Below are 19,465 nucleotides of genomic sequence, written 5' to 3'. Positions count from 1 at the left end.
ACCGTGAATAATGCTATTATGAAACTGGATGTACAGATGTCTGTTTAGGTCCCCACTTTCATTAAGGCAATTTTAAAAAAAATCAAAATTCATGCAAAAATGTCTATGATGAATAAACTATCAAAATATTTAATGAAGACAGGATGAGGAATAGCACTGTGCTGACTGCCTGAGAGCCTGAGGCAGAAAGGAAGGAAAGGCAGTGCTCACCTGGCACGGTCCCATTTGTGGCCCGGGTGAGCGTCTCACTGCTCAGCCTAGTCCTGGCTCTGAGGAGGACAGCATGCGCCTGGCTAAGTGCTGGGCTGGGCGCGCCCTCTGCCCTGGCCCCTCAGGGCTGATTTAGGAACTGCAGTGATGGAGCAGTCTCTAGGCTGGAAAGCTGAACCTGGAATTTCCTCTCCCCTCAGACAGATCCATCTTAATTAGCTCTTTCAGGTAACAGTCCCTTCTGAGCCGGAGGAAGCTGAATGATGGGGACAGCCACCACGTCTTCCTTCTCTGCCAAGTGACAAGCTAAGAGATGCATGTCCCTGCTCAGGGTCGGCTTGCAGAGCTGGGATCGAGGCCACTCTACTGAGACAGGAGGCGATGCTCCTGATTTATTAGCTCTTAGCCATGTGGCAGGCACCTGGCGCTGTGTGCAGGGGCTGAGATTGGGCATGAGTGTGGGCATACAGGCATGACAGCGTGCGTGTGGTGGGAGCTCTCCGGGAGGAAAAGCCATTCCTGTTCCTGGGCTCTGAGCCCCCCCAAGGATGAAGGCCCATGAAATCGCCCAAAAGGAGTATCTTCCCTTACTCACTCAAGGAACATTTAAGCACCTGCTGTGTGCTGGGCAATGAGGGATTAGGTGGAAATGAGAGTTGATAAAGAAATGGGACAGTTGTGGCCCTGACCTTAAGGAGCTTATAACTGAAAATAATTGTTTTTCATGTGTCAGCAATTGAGGTATACGGGGTTATTTGGCATATAGGAGGGCCAGGGAAGGAGTGGTGAGAGGCCATCTCAGCTCTCATCGTCAGCTGAGAGAGAGAGAGAGAGAGAGAGAGAGAGAGAGAGAGAGAGAGAGAGAGAGAGAGAGAGAGAGAGAGAGAGAGAGAGAATGTGTGTGTGTGTGTGTGTGTGTGTCTGTGTGTGTGTCTGTGACTGAGAGGGAGCAGCTCTGGCTCTGGCTGCCCCAGAGGAGGCAGAACCTCTCCGAGGCCAGGACCTTGCCTGCTATCCTGAGACTGACCAGCAGATGGCGGGGATGCTACGGGAAAGTCAGATGGCAGGGGAGGAAGAGGGGAGCGAGGGAGAGGAGAGAGACGGAGACAGAGACACAGACACTATATTAGTCTTCTCTGGCTGCCGTAACAAAATACCACAGACTGGTGGCTTGAACAGCAGAAACTTCCTTCTTACAGCTCTGGAGGCTGCGAGTCCAAGCAAGGTGGGCATACAGGCATGACAGCAAGGTAAGTTTCATTCTGAGGCCTCCTCTCTTGGCTTGTAGGCTACTGCCATCAGTGTGTGCTCCTGGCCTTTCCGTAGTGTGTGCATGTGTGCGGTGGAGGGGTGGGGAGAGGGAGAGCGTGGTCTCCCTTTTCATATAAGGCAACCCTGTAGGACTGGGACCTTAGCTTTAGGACTTCATTTAACCTTAATTAGCTCTTTAAATCTAAATAATATCTATCTCCAAATTCAGTCACATTGAGGGGTTAGGGCTTCAACATAGGAATTTTAGGGTGGCAGTTCAGAGCTTCAGTCAGTTGCAGAGAGAGAGAAGGGGAGAGGGAGAGAATGACAGAGACAAGGACAGGGGTGGGGCTGGTGGAGGCAGGAAGGGCCTGTGGCACTGGGTGGAGATCGGGATTCCTGGTGCTGGGCCAGCTTTGCCGTTCACTTTACTGTGACCCCGAGCAGGTCACTTGTCCCTGTGAGCAGCCACACCCTCCCCTCCAAAGGAGGTAGTAGCACACCCCGTCCTCCCCCACCCCTAGTACCCACTGAAGTGATGACAAACTCATAGAAGGCAGCTCTCAAGAGCTTCTCCCCCATATGCTCAGTAACTCAGGAATTCTATGAGATAGGCATTAACATTATCTCCACCTTTCAGATGAAGAGACTGAAGGTCAAGGAATGTAAGTGGCCTGCCCAAGGTCACACAGCTGGAACTCAGCTCATGTCTTCTGACCCCATGGCTACGCTAGTAGGGAGAGTGCTCTGAGGGGGGCAGAGATGCAGTACCGATATGAAGGAGACTCAGAGCTCCTCAGCTCAAGTAGACCAGTCAGTTTCCCACTGAGGTGTCTTCAGGATTCTGGAGCCTCCACAAAACTTGGGGGAAAGGACAAGCTTGGTAGAGCCCCTGCAGGAAACCAGGATCCCCAGCTAACGGCCTGGAAGCCCAGAGACCTGGGAATCCAGAAGACACTCCCTGGACACAGGTGATCAAGCAAAGCTGTCCAAGAGGTGGCTTCTGTCCTGCCTTGGTTCGCTGGATGGTGAAGCCCGTCCAGCTCTTGGCTTCCTCTGTGTGGCTCGTGCAGGGCTGTCTGCAGAGAGGAGAATCCACTCTTTTTCTCTCAGAAACTCATGAGGGATGCCTAAATCTAATAAATTAATCTGGACTCCTAGAAACAAGATTAGATTTTCAAATAAAGGCAGGCTCTGACAGCTAAGGCATAAATCTTTTATTTAAAATAGAGACTAAACCCATTCAAATGCAATCAGTGATGACAGATGCAGATAGAAACAAGCTCTGATAGAACAGACTTGGTGTGGATTTGTTCGCTCATGGTGACATATCACAAAGCGTGACCTGAAAGACAGTCTGTGAGTGTCAGCAAATAGTGGGGCCTGAGCATTTATTTCCTTGTGGTTTATTGGCCCAAGGTGGTGCCAGGTCAATGCTGAAGCAAGTGATAGTCAGCCAGCCTCAGAAGTCATGGCCCAAGTGCCATCATCCCAGCCTCCACAAGAGGACATGGAAGAGGGTCAGCGGTGTTTGGAGGTATCTGGAGCATCAGCAGGGCAGCCTGAGGAGGAGAGAATGGGGAGCTGTCAGGAGCAGGTGGGAGATGGTTGAGGCAAGAAGTAAAGGTTGGTAAGAACAGTGGGATTATTTCCTGGAGCTTCCAGAGCAAAGGGTGAAGCTCTGCAGACCCCAAACCCAGACAGAATACTGCCTTGGCTGCAAAGGGTGGGATCTGAATGCCACATACTGCTCATTCTCTACATGATCTCATTTGATCCTCACATCAAACTCTTGTCCATGTAACAGGTTGAGACTAAGAGGAGTTAAGTCCTTGCCCGAATTACACAGCCAGTTAGTGGCAGTCACATGTCTACCCAAGGCGTGCTGACTCCAGCCCCTTGCTTTTTCCACCGGACACTCCACAGCTCACAGAGATGCAGGGGGACCTTGCAAACATACTGACATCTCATTTGTCCTAATTCAGGCAAAAAAAAAAGAGACTGTTTCTCCTTAAATGCCACTCCCTTTTAAAATCTTTTAGATGCTTGCTGCCTCTTCACAGTAGCACAAAGTCACCACCACAAATATACATCCTCTGAGGACAAGGGAGTTCCCAAATGGATAATCCATGAGTCCACCTTCAAGGAAATGTTTAATATGATGCTGCAAACAAAGCAAACCCCCCTACAAGACACTGCTTGTGTTAGGCAAGCATGGGAAACATTGCCTACCAGTCACTTCTCCTGGGGAGTCATGAAACACATTTGAGTACTACAGGCTCTGAGAAGTACTGCAGAAAAGAAGCCTGTTCAATCTTGTTTAACTCAGCATTTCCCCAACTTTTTTGAATATGAAAATATTTTAGTTTGGACATCAGATCATATCAATCCATCTTCCAAGGAATCCATTTTGGAAAACTTTGATCTAAGAATATAATTTCAAATTGGTCCATATAGCTTTCTCCAGAATGTGTATTATGGTACATGAAATTTCATCATTAAATATTTGAAGCGTATGTCCAGAGAAGCACAATTGTTCTTCATCTTTTTTAGGACAGGTTCCCTTGGTAACCTGATGAAAGCTGTGGGTGTTTTTCCTGGGTAGAGAGGAGAAGCACTCACACATGTGATGTATGTGCACACAGAACGGTGAATCCAGATGTAAGAGCCCTTTGTGATAGGCTTCAGGACACGATTCATGCATGAGTTTGTCTTAAGTCACCATCAGCTAAAGTCCTTGGTGCTATTGGCAGCCAAGCAGTAGGCCCCAGGAGAGGGGCCAAACCTGCTGCGGGCAGGGACACTGGGTGGGCAGGAGTGAAGGAGCTGAGCACACTCTGGGACTTCTGACAGGAGGAGCCGGGGGTCGTGCCAGTTTCACGGGCTCCAGGGCTGGTGCCCTCCACAGAGGCCCACGGCGGGGCAGGAGTGCCAGGCAGCTTGGTGAGCAGAGACCCCTCTGCAGCTCTGAGGGATTGCTCCTTCCCACAGCCTGCAGGCAGACTCAGATCCAGGGCTCCCACACCTCTGGGGCGCCCCACGGCCTAGTGTATGAGGACCCTGTTGCTGCTTGCTCAGTGCCGCTTCCCTGTCTGGGACTGTCACTTCTTCTGGGACTAGCACCCTGGTTGTCCTGGGGGAGCCACTCCAGCCACACATTTGTGTGGTATGGATCAGACCTCACTTATATGTGTGTCTGATCAGACTTCACCCCAGATTCAGGGGGGGGCGGCTCATGGCCCAGATGTGGATGATCGGAAGATACAATCTTTTTGGTCACTGATTGGTTCAGGGATCCGCACGGGACCCAAGCCAGGAAAATCAGTGCCCAAGGGACACATCATGTGATTTTTATGGAGAGAGCAGTTCTCTTAGGGTTGCTGATAAGAAAGGATGCCTGGAGCCACCAGTGTCTACCTAACCCCCGAGGGAAGATGGCCTGAGAAACGGGTCCCCTTGTGAGGAGATCAGGTGAGAGGTGGAGAGCCGGTGTGGCCCGGTGGGCGGGGGAGCTGTTGGAGCCGGGATCCACCAGTGCCCAAAAGCCATTCCGCCCCAGCACAGTCACACAAAGACCCAAAACATTTCTTTCTTGCTGAAGACCGTGTGAGTGAATTTCTTTCACTGGCAACTCAAAGAGTTCTGACCAATTCCTCTGTGTTAAAAACACATTCCCTGGCCCTCCCTAGTTAGCTGAGTGAGAATCTCCAGGTATGTGGAGACTTCATGCTATATAGATACAGATATATCATATATAATATGGACATACCTCTATATATTACATATAATGTAAATATATATGACATATATAAAAAATATATATATTATATATGTGTTTTTCTATATTCTGGAGAATCTAATGACCTAACAGATTTACTTTGTGATAATTTCCCCTGATTTTGTACCATGGAGTATGCAAGATGCCCAGATAGTGAATCTAAGATTATCTACATGTGAAATGCATTCAGGGCAAGCCCAGGAGTTGATATTTTACACCGTTCATCCTTAGTTTATTCCCACTCTCAAGATCTCAAATGGGGCTAAGAATCAGGTGATTATGACAACTTCTCAACTTTGTACAGGAGCAAGAGACTGCTCTGTGTTCATCAAAGCTCATTTCCATATCTCTGGTACCCACACCTAGATTATACTTCCCAGCCCTGCTTGTAGGTAGGTGTGGCCATGAGCTGGGTTATAGCCAGTAGAACATGAGGAGAGGTGCTGTGCCGCCTCCAGGCCTGGCTTAGAGAAACCACCTTGGGTATTCTTAAAGATTTTTCCACCTCCGGCTTGAAGTTGATAAACACAAGGACCTTAGAAGTTATGTTGGAGGGTGGCAGAGCCACAAGGACGAGGGATCATGGATACCAGAATCACTCTTGGAGGCATGCTTTGTGACAATCAGGAATCCCTGTTTGGGGCTTTACACAAGAGAGAAATAAATGTTAAGCCACTGGGATTTGGGGGTGGTCTGTTACAATTTTTCCTTAGCAGTGAATTTTCATGAACTTCAAATAGCTTTTCTATGTACCAATTCATCTTTGCCTCACAAAAACTCTGGGTGGCAGTCTGGGAATGGCATTTAACAGATGACAATGCTTGTCCTAGCTTAAGTAGTTGGTGGGAATAGAAAATGGTCTCAAAAGATCAGTTTGAATCTGATGTGAACCAATTATGGTGATGTGCCCCTCACTGGCCCTAGCCCCCTTCCTATTAGTTCAGGCATTTCTGTAAGGAGAGCTCTCCCTGGAACTCAGCACCTATCTTCCCATTCTCTTTGCCTCCAACCCTTTCCTAGTGAAGACACTAGGGACTCCGCCTCTGTCCATGGTTCTGAATCCAGTGGTGTTTACAGAGTGGTGTAGTGTGATTCATGAACCTGGACTTAAACATTAAACAGAACTGGGTTTTAGTTCTAAACGTATGTTCCCCTGGAAAGTCTTTTAACTCCACCAGATGTTAACTTTATTATCTGCAGAATGGGAAAGTTATACTTTCTTCATGAGATTGTTGTGGAGATTACGTGGAGAAACTACTGGTGTAGTAGATGGGCCCTTTTATGTCCCCTCCCTATCAAGAGCAGCAGGTGGACTGATAATTTCATACTTATGAGTAATAGTGACTTCTAGGGCCAGACCTTTTGTTCACTGACCTTTGAGTGAATTGAAAGAAAAAATCAAACACAGTCTAGAGAGATTATCCCTCATGATTCTAGCTGCTATAAACTAGGGGGGTTAGCGAGTTTAAGGGAAATTTGAAGCTTGAGGAAATTATGGGTTTTTGTTCCCCTCATCTCTTCCTTTGGGTAGGGGGGTGGCAGACCCATGGTTTCTAATACAGCAGAACAAGGACACCCTTTTAGAATTCTTACCACTCATTGATCCTTATCTTTGCAAAGATTTTGTCAACTAAACACACTGCACTTATTAAGGAATAACAAATTCATTTCCCCAATTTTATTAATAAAAGACATTTAGAAGTGATTGTGCAATAAAAACAGTATTAAGCCTATCAGTTTAATGAGGTGGCTGATGCTTTAGTTAGTCTGTGTGGTCTCATTATCGGCTAATGTGTGGATTCCCTTAGGTTTTCTGAATTTTTGCCAAGAATTCACAGAACGCAGTGCTACTTCTGTTAACCTCAGAGCAGGAGTCATTGGTTTCAATGGGCTCTCAGGGTCCTTCCAGCTCTGACCTTATTCTGTTGAGCTCTGATGTCCCAAGAGGGGTGGGGTGGGCACAGGAGAAGAGAAAAGAAAACAGGGTTATTGTGAAGAAGCAACATTTATCTTGGGCTTTGGAACCATACAGGCATCCCCTGGTGTTTGGTTCAGTCCACCCTGTGGGATGGAATTCTTAATCTCCACCATTCCCTTCATGGTGAATGTAGCAGGAGGCATTTTGAGTGTGTGTGTGAATGAGTGTGTAACTGGAAGGTTGGTTTAAAAACAAAAAACATGCCTGCTAAAGGAAAAAGTGAGTTGGCCCCCATTCTGTCAACACACGATCTTTCAGTTGCACATGCAATGGGGAGTTAATTGAGGCTGGAAGAATGCTTGGTGGACATAAAATTAGTTAGGATGTTCATTGGATAGTTTTAATGACATTGTTTTCCAACTATGATGGCTGTTGAGGTATAACTTCCTAAAGGTTGTATTCAGGCTCTTTCCGGAATGAAGACCCTACTCTGTCTCAGACAAAGCTGGAAGCTTTACCTTTGGGCTCTGCCTGAGACTTGTGCTTGTTAGCAGGGGATGAACCTGAGATGCTAAGCTGTTTCACTTCTTACCTGCTTTCTTTGGGGCTCAAAGACAGCTGAGAGTCTATTCCTTAGTCTGTGAAAAACTTGGGTCAGCCCTCTAGCATTGGAACAGGAAAACAGCCCCTTCCTCAGACTTCTGGCTTCCTTTTGTAATACCTTATTGGTTTCAGCCCCAATGGTGCCACCCTCAAGTTAGGATGACAGCCAGACTGAATTTGAGCTGATGTCATTATTAGTGCGGAGCCCATTCTCTTGACCGCAGCCCTATAGTGCCCTTCTAAAGTGCCTTGCCCTAGAACTCTAGAGGCACAGTTTCTCCTATCCCACTCTGTTCAGAAAGCTGGTCCAGGAGCTGGGGCAGGAGGAGCCATCCCCCGAGAATCCAGCTCTGTAGGATCTCAGCACCAGAGGATTTACCCCCTTCCTGAAGCTTCGGTACTCAGCCTCTCCTGGATTATGAGCTGAGTGGGAGAAGGGCATGTTTGACCTTTTCAGTTACTTTCCCCTGTTCATCCTGTAGCTGCTACAGAGAAATGAACTTCTTTCATGTTTTTCCAACTGCCAAAAAATACAGCAGCTGCTGCTGAAAATGAGACATGTGGTCTGCTGTAAGCCGGGACCTCACCCTTCCTGATGGCTGCCACAGCCCAGAGGCTAAGGTAAGACCCTCCCCCACCCCACCCTGGGCCCAGGACTGAGGCTCCTAAGGAGAGTAGAAGCTGATGGGGCCATGGGAGGTACACAACAGCCCTGCAACTTTAAATCTCCTCCGACCCCCAGCCCACCTCCCCTCTCAACTCCAAACCCTACCCCTGGTCTTTCTGGCCAACTAGCCACACCCCATCCTATGCTGCATCCCCCCAGAGCAGGCACATCTCTCCCAGCTCTGGGCTGGCGTCAATGTCCTCACATCCTTGTGGGCCAGCCTCCACCTTCTCAAGTCCCTTTGCTCTGGATGAACTGTTCTTTGACTGGATCTGTGTTTATTTGCGGGTTTTCTTCATTAAAAAATAAAAGGTACCATTGTTCATATCTTAAGAAGTTGTAGAAATCTCTTCATCCTGTTTTTGCATTGCTGGGTGTATTTCTTGTTTCTACCCAAATGATCTGCTAAGGTGAGAGTGTTAATTTATCCAAGTGGGAGTATGTCAACATCGCCCTGAAATAAAGGTGCTGGCACTTAGAATAAAACCCACAGTCCTCATGAGTGGGCCCCACTCACCCTGACCTCACCTCCCATCTCTCCCCCGCACTCACTAAGCGCTGGCCACACAGCCTTGATTCTGATCTTCAGGTGTGCCCAGCCCACTCCTGCTTAAGCCTTTGCACACACCATCCCCTCTGCTTTGAGCATACTGTGCCTGCATCTCTGCAGGCTGGCCCTCTCCTATCAGTTGTGTCTCAGGTCAGCCTTCCCTGACCTCTCTGCCCTGCTCGATGCTCCCCAGTGCCTATCTACTGGGATATATTTTCCTTGTTGTACTTGTCAATATCAGAAATCATTTTTAAATTACAGTTTTTATTTTTGTTACATTTTTATGTTTATTTGTACTTACATTTATTTATTTTTATTACAGTTTTACTTTATTATATTTGCTCCACGTGAACTGTGATCTTGCTCATCTTGCTGGCTGCTGTATCCTTAATGCCTGAAAGAGTGCTGACTGCACAGGAAACATTTACTTCACATTTGCTGAATGAATAATGGTGAATAGTCACACATAAAGTACTCACATGTGAATGTTTGTCTTCCCCGTTCTGGGAGTTTCCACCCCAGTCCCCAGTATCTTGCCTTCAACATGAATACATGTGAATAAAATGCGTAAGGGCCCCTCACCCACTCAACAATCTGCCTTTTAAGGGGACAGAACAAATCATGTGTTCCTTTTCCTTCCCAGCACCTTGGAGAGCAGCTGCTCAGAGTGCCTGCTGAATTGAATAAAATCCTTTGAAAGTGTTGTGTCGGCAACTTTGGTAACTGAAGAAGAAGGATCTGTCTAGTCCTTCGAATGTGACTTGTTGGGAAAGCTAACACCTGGAGTACTCTCTCTCAGTCGTGGGTTCCGGATCATGCAAGTGCAAAGGCCACACCTCACACAGTAGATGTGTTGATAGAAAATGGGGAGACTGCCTAAGATGCTTAATGTCAGAGGAGTGGCACAATATCCTTCTGACACTTGAAAATTGCAAATTTGAGTTTCTTTCTCACCTGTCAGCTTTCCAGGACTACCTTGCACAGATGGAATCTGGGCTTTGCCCCCCGGCCCCCCATCCCCGGATAGATTTCCCACTGTTCCAGAGCCAGGCAGCCCCTGTCTTAGAGATTCATCACGGGCACAGCAACACAAGTGTCTTAAGCATTGGAGTTTCAGAGTGTTTCGTCAGGAACACAGTTACAAGTGATTTAAAAAAGGGAATATTTTGGCTCAAGAACTGAAAAGATGTGGGGCAGAAGTTGCTTCAGGCATGGCTAGATCCAGGGGACTCTGTTTGTCCCTGCTTAGCTTATTTTTCATACAGGCTCTCCCCAGGGGGTGGTTTTTGGGGGCAAGATGGCCCCTGGATGCCTCAGAATCATTCATTTAATTGTCCAAACATTCCACTCACTGCATTCCAGCCACTCATTTTTTTTTCTGTTTCCTAAATAAATGAGGCATACTCCTGTCATAGGATATTTGCACTCTTCCAAGTGCCAGGAAAACCCTACCTCCTGTCTGTAGCTAGAATCTCACTCCCCAACCTACAAAAGCTTTGTTCAAATTCACCTTCTCAGTGAGGCTGATTTAAAATAGGAATTCATCTTCCCAGCATCCCGGCCTTCTTGCTTTGCTGACTTCACCTCCAGAGCAATTATTACCTTCAAATTTATTCTGCTTGGTACTTACTTATCACCTGTATTGCCGTGTAGCCCACAGGAATGTCTGTTTTGTTCACTGGTGTATCCCAAGAACCCAGTAGAGTGCTATCACATAGTAGCTGCTCAATTTTTCAGATGAATGAATGAAGTGGAAAGAAATTAATTCAACATTGGAAAAATAGCAGTCAAGAAAACAAAGAAAAAAAACCCTCTGTCCCTTTGGATCTTACTTTCTGGTGAGGAAGGCAGCCAATCAATGAGTATTTAAAGAAGTATTAAATATATGGATTTTCAGGTGGCAGTAAGGGCCGGGCAGGCAAACAGAGCAGATGACCCCAGTCAAGATGAGATCTAGTTCCTTCCTGTTATGGTAAGCACCTAACAAGAATGGAGGTGATTCTTACTTCTTCTGCTCTTTTAATTTTACTCTTTTTGAAATCGAGAGAGGACAAGCACACTGCTATGACAGTAGTAAAGTTTCTCCCAGAATTTCTTTATAGGTTGGGTTTACTTTATTTTCATCCCCTTCTTGATTCAGGAGCGGACGTGGGCAGCCATCTGCCAGTCCACGTTCCCCTGTCATTTCCCACTCACATGATGTAAATGAAGAAATATGCAAACTGGCTGGAGCTGCTGATGTTTGGAAGCCCGTCTTGGAGCCAGCTTGACCCAAACCAATAAACAGGCTTTGACTTGCATTGGCATTAATGTCTTTTTGTATTGATGTAAGTATTTTATCAACACTTGCCTGGGGGGACCATCCATCTTCATATTGAGTTGAAATAGAAGATATTATAGGGTGGTTGTTCTGTCTACATAGTATAGACTTCTGCATAGAAATATAGATGTGTAATCAATATTTCATCATCAAATTATGATCTGATTTTCAATGTTTTGCAAAAAGAACCTCAAGGTGAATATTGAAGTGCAATGATAATTTTGAAATGCAAATATTTATTTACATTTTAATAAGAGTTGCAGGGCTCCTGTTGGCTACACTGTGTGGGCAGTAGGAAAAGACTCCTTTGGCAACAGGAGGGATATGGTGGAATCACTTGCAGACCAGAAGGCTGTCTTGGCTTTGCTGTTTGTTTGAGAGCTAATTGTGGGCACATGCAGGGCTGTTCATTTATCTACTTGATGGCCCACACTGCTGGCCCACACCCTGCCCTTTTTTGATCCCTTCTATTGCTTGTGTGCACCCTGCTGCTAGCTTCATTCCACTTTGCCCCCAGTGGTCAGGAGGTGCCTCTCTTGGGCTCCTGCAAGAGCTGAGAGCTTGAAGGGGTCTGGGTTTCTATAAGCCCATGGGGTGGCCCTTAGGCAGAGCTGAGGAGTGGGTTTTGAAGGCCCATCTGAGATGGGCCAATTCAGGAGCAGCAGCTTATGCTCCAGAGCTCCCTCTAGGGGATCAGGTGAAAGCTGTCCCTGGTGTGTGTTGAGGAGGCTTTGTTTAACCTTGCTCCTGTGCTTGGCTCCTCAACCCCCAACTTCCTTGCCTACTTCCATTTCCCCCTTATGAGACCCCCTGGGAGCATTTCCATAACACAACACTGGCACATGGAGCCTTGTCTCAGGTCTGCTTCTGGGAAATCTGACTTAAGACATACCATTCATTCCACTGGTAGGAGTCAGGGGTAGAGCAGTGAGAGTAGATATGGCCCATGTATCTGTATTTGGTGCTTTGGGTGAGCTACAAGACAAGGGAAATTAAACAATGACTCATGATCTCACATGGATGGGAAGGCAGAGGGCTCCAGGGCTCGCAGGTACAGCAGCTCACAGGGGTCATCAGCGCCCTGGTTCTTCCATCGCTCTGCTCAGCCGGGCATGGGGTTCGCTCCACCCTCAGGCTGGGAGCAAGTGGCTGCAGCAGTTCCAGCCATCCCCTCATGACATGACAACATTCAGAGGAAGAAGAGAGACCATCTCCACCTGTGGTTTCCTCTTTAAGACAAAGGCACTTTCCCTAGAGGCCCCTACCTCCCCAGCAGAACTGCCTTTGACTCATTAGTATGAAATGGCCCCATGCTCCTTTCTGAGCTCATCACTGGCAAGGGGTTGGGGTTACCCTTGGGACAACCAGGTCACCCCACAGGCTGGGGGTTGAGGCAGTCTCTCCTGAGGCCCAGGGTATATTTGAGACAGTGGACAACTGAATGCAATTCAGGTTCTATTAGGAAGGAATGGGGGGGCTTGGTGCTGAACGGGCCAATCCACTGCTTCCTCCATCACTCTGCCACTTGGTTTCCTCACAGCCCTTCCCTCCAGTTACTGTCCAACATGCTTTGATCTGTTTTATGAGATTTGGTCAGTCTCCTCACCACATGGAGGGCAGCAGCCTGTCTGTTGGGCTCACTGTTGTATGCCTATGGATAGCACAATAACACACATACATTTATGCTCAATCAGTATCTGACGAATAGGTGAATGGTCATAGCGAAAGAAATGAACAGGTGGATGGATGGCACGTGCAGTTTGAGGAGCAGACACGAAGAGAAGGTTAGGATGGAGTGTCCCACTCCTCTCCTGTAGGTAGTGTTCTGTGGCAATGGCAGGCACAAGGGGACCTCTCCTGCATGAAGGAGCCCAAAGATAAAAGACCTAGGCTTGTGTCTTGGCCCTGATACTGACCAGCTGTGTGACTTCAGTGTTGTCCTCTGAGTCTTATTACTTTCTCCAGTTACACACTAAAGGTTCAGTCACTGGAAAATTTGTTGAGCATCTATTATGTGAAGATGCTGAGCATGCACTCAGGAAATGTACAGGGTGCAAGGCAAGCATTTATGGGGACCCAGTTTTGGGGTTCAAGGCTGGGTCCTCAAGCTGAGGTGTGAATGAGGGGGTATAAACAGGTAACTGGGAGTGGAAATGGGGGTTGAAGCATTGCAGGCAAAGAACAAAGCAGGGTGAGAGGCCCTGAGGTGGGGCTCAGGCTTGTTTGAGGAAGACAAAGCTGGTATAGCTTAAACTTGAGATGGGGAGGGGAGCATGGCATGAAATGAGGCAGCGAGGTCAGAGGGGGCCAGCATGAGGGGGTGGCACAGTTCTGCATACTTCATTCAAGGCAGCAGGCATCACTGATGGGTTTTGGCTATTGAGTGCAGAGAGAACAGAGGGCAGGTGACCATCTGGGATGAGGTGAGGGCCTGCTGCAGTTTCCCAGCAAGAGCCAAGGTGGCTTGGACTGGTGCAGTGACAGTGGCAAAGGAGAGAAAGGTCCTTGAGAGGCAGATCTGGCAGCTAGAGTCTGAGATTCTGCCCTGGCTCGGCTTCAAGGGCATTTGTTCTCACCTGCCTCTGGAACACTGCAAACCAGGTTCTCCCCTCTAGGAGGAAGAAATCCAAGGGTATGCAGAGGGAAGCCTTCTTTCACTCTGTTACTGGGGAATGAAGGGAAGAATCAAGCATAATGCAGTTAAGAAACACTATGTCATCAATCATGCTAGTGTAAATTAAATGCAATCTCCAAACCTGTTGCCTAGCATTTTCCCACACCAAATAGAGACTGAGGTGGTTAACCAGCATATCCATATCATCACTTTTTGAAGCTGGAGAAAAGAATCCTCATTTTTTGGTGGATAGGAAGGTTGGAAAGGAAAAATAAGGCAAATACTTAGGGGTATAATTATAGAAAAACTAATGCGCTGGCCCAAATGGGATGTAATGTCACAGAAAGTGTGTGAAATTTGGAGTTGGGAGGTATGCCTTCAAATTCCAGTCATGCTACCGATTAGCTGTGTGACCTTGGCTGGGTCACTTAGCCTCTTATTCTTACTTATCTATTAGGTGGGAATGATAACAATGGCTTCAGAAGGGGACTGTGTGTATGATACGAAATAATGTTGGTGAAAATGCTTTATCAGCTACAAAGCACTAATCAGTTGTCAGCGAATATCAAGAAAGTATTTTTAAGCCAAAAAAAAAATCAAATTGTTGATATTACTGAACTGGTGTTAATTTTGAGGCTTTATGTAGGAGAATTCTTTTATACTTAAGAGATACTGAAGTGTTTATGATTGAAATGTCAAGACAACTGAAATATTCAAATGGCTCAGCAAGGTGAAAATTGTACAGCTCCATGAATTATATGTCTATTTATCTCCCTGTCTGTCTCTATCATCTATCTATCTACCTACCTATCTATCTATCTACCTATCTATCTCTATCTATCTATCTATCTATCTATCATCTATCTATCTATCTATCTATCTATCTATCTATCTATCTATCTATCTATCTATCATCTATATCTATCTATCTATCATCTATCTATCTATCATCTATCTATCTATCTATCAATCATCTATCTATCTATCTATCTATCTATCTATCTATCTATCTATCTATCTATCATCATCATCATCTATCTATAGATACATATATTGAGAAACATAAAGCAAATGCGACAAAATATTAACCACTTGGGATTCTAGCTGAAGGATATAAATGTTTATTATATTGTTTTAAACTTTTCAGTGGTTTGAAAACTTTCAAAATAAAAAGCAGCAGGGAGAAAAAATTACAGGTATACTGTAGACCTAAGTAGGGAAGGTAAAACACCTCAGAGGTAACAAAAAGCAGTATCTTCCGGACCTTGGCCTTCAGAGGGGCGCTGCAGTCACTGATAAACTGTGGCCTGGCAGGAATGAAGCAGAGGAAGAAATGGCCCGACTTCTCTCCGGCTCCCTCCCATCTCCTCCTGCGCCTCCAATGGGCTGAACCCAATCAGAAGCCAAAAGTCAAAGCGCAGTGATGAAACCCACAGAAGTCAGCCTGCAGGAGTATGAGCAGAAGCAGGGCAGAGAAGGGCAGAGGTTAGGCCTGAAGGGGTGGCCAAGAATAACCAGCAGAAAGAAGCTAAAGAGCGAGATATTAATTTTCCCATCTTCCTTAAAGCTAAGCAATAGGAAAGCGAGGCCATCCTGGCCCACCCTTCACCTGTAAAGTGGAGTCTGTGCCTGGATCTGGAAAATACTTTCCTTTTTGGCTGGAGAACAGTGTGTGAAGGGAAAGCAGTCCCTCCCTCCCTGATTTGGAAATTATTGTCTGAAGACATGAGAAAGGGACTGGTGCGGCCATGCTGCCGTGGAGGGAACACCAAGGGGACAGCAGAGAAGCCTTCTGTAATTCCGCACCCAAGTCCAGTGTTGGGTTTCTTACATTAACACGTAATTCCGTACACCAGCTGGGCGTCCTACCATTCTCAATTCTCACACTACGTCCCTGGAGACGGCAGCAGGTCCCACGCGGTAAGGCTCAGTCCTACGCACTGCCCTCCCCCACACCCACCGAAAGTCCAGGTCGTCACCTGTGCTTCTGAGCAACGCCAGAGATTGGAGGTTCCAGTGACTCCCTACTTGGGTTCTATCAATTTACTAGACATTACTTTATTAGAGTGGCTCACAGAACTCAGGAACATTTTACTTATCAGATTACTGGTTTATCGTAAAAGGAACAGCCAGCTGAAGAGCTGCAAAGGGCAAGGTAAGAACAAAGGGCAAGGAGCTTCCATGCTCTCTCCTAGTGGGCCAGGCTCCTCAATCTCCACGTGTTCACCATCCTAGAAGCTCTCTGAACCCCATCCTCTTGGGGTTTTATGGAGGCTTCATTATACAGACCTGATTGATTAAGTTATTGGCTATTGGCAGTTGAACTCAACCCCTCGCCCTTGTCCCTTCTCTGGGGGCGGGGGGCTTGGACTTTAGTCTCTGATCACATGGCTAGTTCTCCTGGAGACAAGTCCCCATCTTTAGGTGGGATCCAAAAGTCACCTTCACTTAGGAGATTTCAAGGGTGTTGGGAGCTCTGCCCAGGACAGGGGACAAAGACCCACTGCGTATTTCTTATTATAAATCACATTATCACACCCTTACTAAGAGTCCTGACATTGGTGAGCAACTGAGTCAAACCTGGACCACCTGCTGCCAGACTTCTTCTGAGGACAAGTCTCCCATTATGAGGGCCCCCTCAGTTGGGGATCTTGTCTCATGCTGTCACCAGCATTTAACTGGCATACAGATGAAAGTGGCCTCCTCATCTCATTTCCCTTCATCACACCCTCCTCCAGACTTCCTGATGGTCACAAGAAACAAAAAACAATGAACACAAGAAATGGGCAGTAAGGAAGAGAAAGGTTTTGAGAGGGAATCTATTGAATCAGAAGAGGAAATGTTGAAATAGGCTGTATGACTTGTCAATAGAAATGCAGGATGTTAAGCTAACAGAATGAGCAGAAATGCCTTGGCCTGGGTAGGAAATACTGTCAGTGCCCTGCCCAGACACGCTGGGTCCCCTTATCAGTTTGAGCACCCACCTCCCAGCTTCTGTATGCTACGCTGCTACCAGCTTCCACCTGTGACCTTCAAGGGGCGCTCCTTGCCGAGGAACTGGAGCCAAATCCAACTAGGGAGCCTGAAGTGCCTTGAGTGACCTATAGGCAGTGCCTAACCCAAGTGGGAGTACACACCCCTTGCCCTCCTCCGTCGAAAGGCTGGACAAATTCCGGGCTGTGGTTTATGCCCAAACCCCCGTGGGACCAGGCTGCGTCAGGGATTTCACCTCAGCTGCACCCGTTTGGCTTCCTCTTCCCTGTCCTGCACCGCCCCTCTCTCATCTGTCCTGGGAGCAGCACGCTGGCCAGCTGCCGGTGGGCCCCGCATAAACCTCCCTCCCGCCTGCCCTCCTTTAAAGCAGAGCTCACCAGCGCCACTACCGCCGGTCCTCTGCTTCTTTCTCAAGTGTTTACTTCATCGGCAAGGGACTTTTTTCACCATAATTTTATTAACTTGAGGAAGGACATGAACGCCAGGCGTTGATATAAAATGGATGTCTGTTCTGCTCAGTGTGGTTTCTTCAGGGCAAGAAGCAGCTAGAAAAACAGAGGAAAGGGACCTTTGCCCTAGTACAGACTTATTTTCCCACTAAAGCTTTTCCCTTCACAGTGAATCCTTGCCCTTTGCTGACCCCCAGACATGCCAAGACCTCAAGTTCGGTGAAGTGTGCCACCAGGGTTACTTTCTTGATTACCCATTTCGGTCACTAATGTGGGACTACACCCGTGGTTCCTAATCCTGGCTGAACATTAGACTCCCTTGGGAACTCCTACAAAATGCAGCTATGCCCAGCCCTCCCCACCCCCCAGGAATCTGGACAAGCGGCTCAGACGTCAGTATTTTCCAAACATCCCAGGTGACCCCAGTGTGCAGCCGGGGCTGAGAACTGCTGCTTCCCAGGAAGGAGTGTCTTTCGGGAGCCACCTGTGTGGTGCTGGCCTTCTTGAGGCCTGGTCTTGCTGGTCACCTTTGTTTCCTGATGAGAGGCTGCTGGATCCTCATACCTTTCCTCTTATTTTCTCGGGTCACCCCTTTATTTTGTAAAATATTACTTTCTTTAAATATTCAAGTAATTGGTTTCTCTGAAATGGTGAGCCTTTCTAAAGATCATCCTCTGTTGGTAACTATAAAATCCAAGGGTACAAAATTGGCAGGACAGATACCTGGAGATGCCAGTGGCCTCTCTTCCTAGCGTCAAAGGCATTCATCGGAATTTATGCTGTAGATGGAAACTTCTGACTTCCTGGCAAGGAACAAATAGTGTGCTAGAGTAAGGGAAGCCGAAGTGTGAGAATTAGACACTTGCTTGCAGACTTTCTTAGAACATGCTAGTTTCTCTTGGGAAGTGCCTATTGGATTGCAGACACTGCTTTTTAAAAAAATCACAGTTCATCACTAGACAAGAGACAGGAATATTTTACCAAGGCACTCAGAAGTGCCACTCTGAACAATTTAGTCCTTTTATAAAAGCATTCTCACTTTCCTGTTCTTTTCACCTGATTCAAGGGGAAAAAAAGCAAAGTTTGATCTTCAATTGAATAACATAAACCTCAATTAATTACCCGGAATGATTTGCTTTTTTTCAGTCTAAACACCTCAACACCCACTATCAAAGGCACAGAGAGCCTGAAGGAGAGAGTTTCAGATAACCTTCACCATCACACCTAAGAAATTCTGACCCTTTAAATAACTGTAGAGGACATGGTAATTCCTTCCCTTTGATGGTTACCCTGTGGATTCTCCTGTTTCCCTTTCTCTCATGTCTGCCAGTTAGGACAGACACTATGTTTTAATTAAAATTCTTTGACTAAGTATCCAATGCCAGGCTTATATGGAAAAATAAAGTCATTTGTTTGGTCCCATGTAGGAAAAATAATCATTTAATGATGGTATTTGGCACTTCTTATCAGTTTTTCTTTTAAGAGGTAGGGAGGTGATAAATAGATGCAACATTTATCTCCTGCAGAACACCAGGTCATCTAGCCTTCTGATCTAAAAAACATTTTTTTTTTCTGAGCTGTAGTTAACACACTGGAGAGAAATACTGCCATTTCTCATGCACACCCACTGGCTGTTATCATAGCCCTGTTTCATTGTTTGTGGTTCGCTCTTTATACATCCCTCCTTCTACTAGACCAGTGGGTTTCAGCCCTGGTTGCTCATGAACAGCTTTAAAAATATGGATGTGTAAGCCCCTGGCCCAGAGATTTTGATTCGGTTGGCTTGGGAGGAGGCCCAGGTTTAGATATATACAGTGGGCCCCTAGGTGATTGTAGTGTGCAGATGGGTTTCAGAACTACTGTCGTTGACTGTCAGGTCTTCCTGGAGCCTGGGAGCAGCACTGCCTCCTCCACCTGGAACTCCAGCACCTGCCATGGAGTCTGGTCCATGGGAGATACTCACAAGTCGGCTATGAATCATTTCTTGGAATGAGCTTGGAATCCTGGTACCATCACACCACAATGTGTATTTCTCTTCTGATATATTTCCCGGATGCTATCTATTAAGCAAGGAGTCTTAGATCATCAATCCTAAACAAGCAGGATTACTA

General features: G+C 46.8%; 2 long non-coding RNA genes across 6 annotated transcripts in view; one reads left to right on the top strand and one right to left on the bottom strand.

The window, feature by feature from the left end:
* Nucleotides 1-1,263: 1,263 nt before the first annotated feature.
* Nucleotides 1,264-11,283, top strand: LOC108402034 (uncharacterized). 2 transcript variants are annotated; one of them, XR_001854333.3, is made up of 4 exons: nucleotides 1,264-1,460; nucleotides 8,297-8,381; nucleotides 9,300-9,429; nucleotides 9,621-11,283. It is a non-coding gene; the product is annotated as an uncharacterized lncRNA (long non-coding RNA). The 2 variants fall into 2 exon arrangements; XR_001854332.3 differs by having other exon boundaries at nucleotides 1,265-1,460; nucleotides 9,300-11,283.
* Nucleotides 11,284-11,334: 51 nt separating this feature from the next.
* Nucleotides 11,335-19,465, bottom strand: part of LOC108402042 (uncharacterized) — a 68,490-nt gene continuing 60,359 nt past the window's right edge. Inside the window, exons 3-6 of one of the 4 annotated variants that reach the window (XR_005056015.2) lie at nucleotides 18,078-18,179; nucleotides 17,283-17,450; nucleotides 15,176-15,355; nucleotides 11,335-13,962 (exon numbers count right to left, since the gene is read on the bottom strand). This is a non-coding gene — a long non-coding RNA (uncharacterized lncRNA). Of the gene's footprint in view, nucleotides 13,963-14,800; nucleotides 15,356-17,282; nucleotides 17,451-18,077; nucleotides 18,180-19,317; nucleotides 19,415-19,465 lie in introns of those variants that run through there. The other 3 variants (XR_005056016.2, XR_005056010.2, XR_005056007.2) reach the window with 3 other exon arrangements.

This window comes from Manis javanica, chromosome 17, assembly GCF_040802235.1.
Source record: "Manis javanica isolate MJ-LG chromosome 17, MJ_LKY, whole genome shotgun sequence".
In the NCBI taxonomy this organism is placed as follows: domain Eukaryota; kingdom Metazoa; phylum Chordata; class Mammalia; order Pholidota; family Manidae; genus Manis; species Manis javanica.
This window is presented reverse-complemented; position numbering and strand designations above follow the sequence as displayed.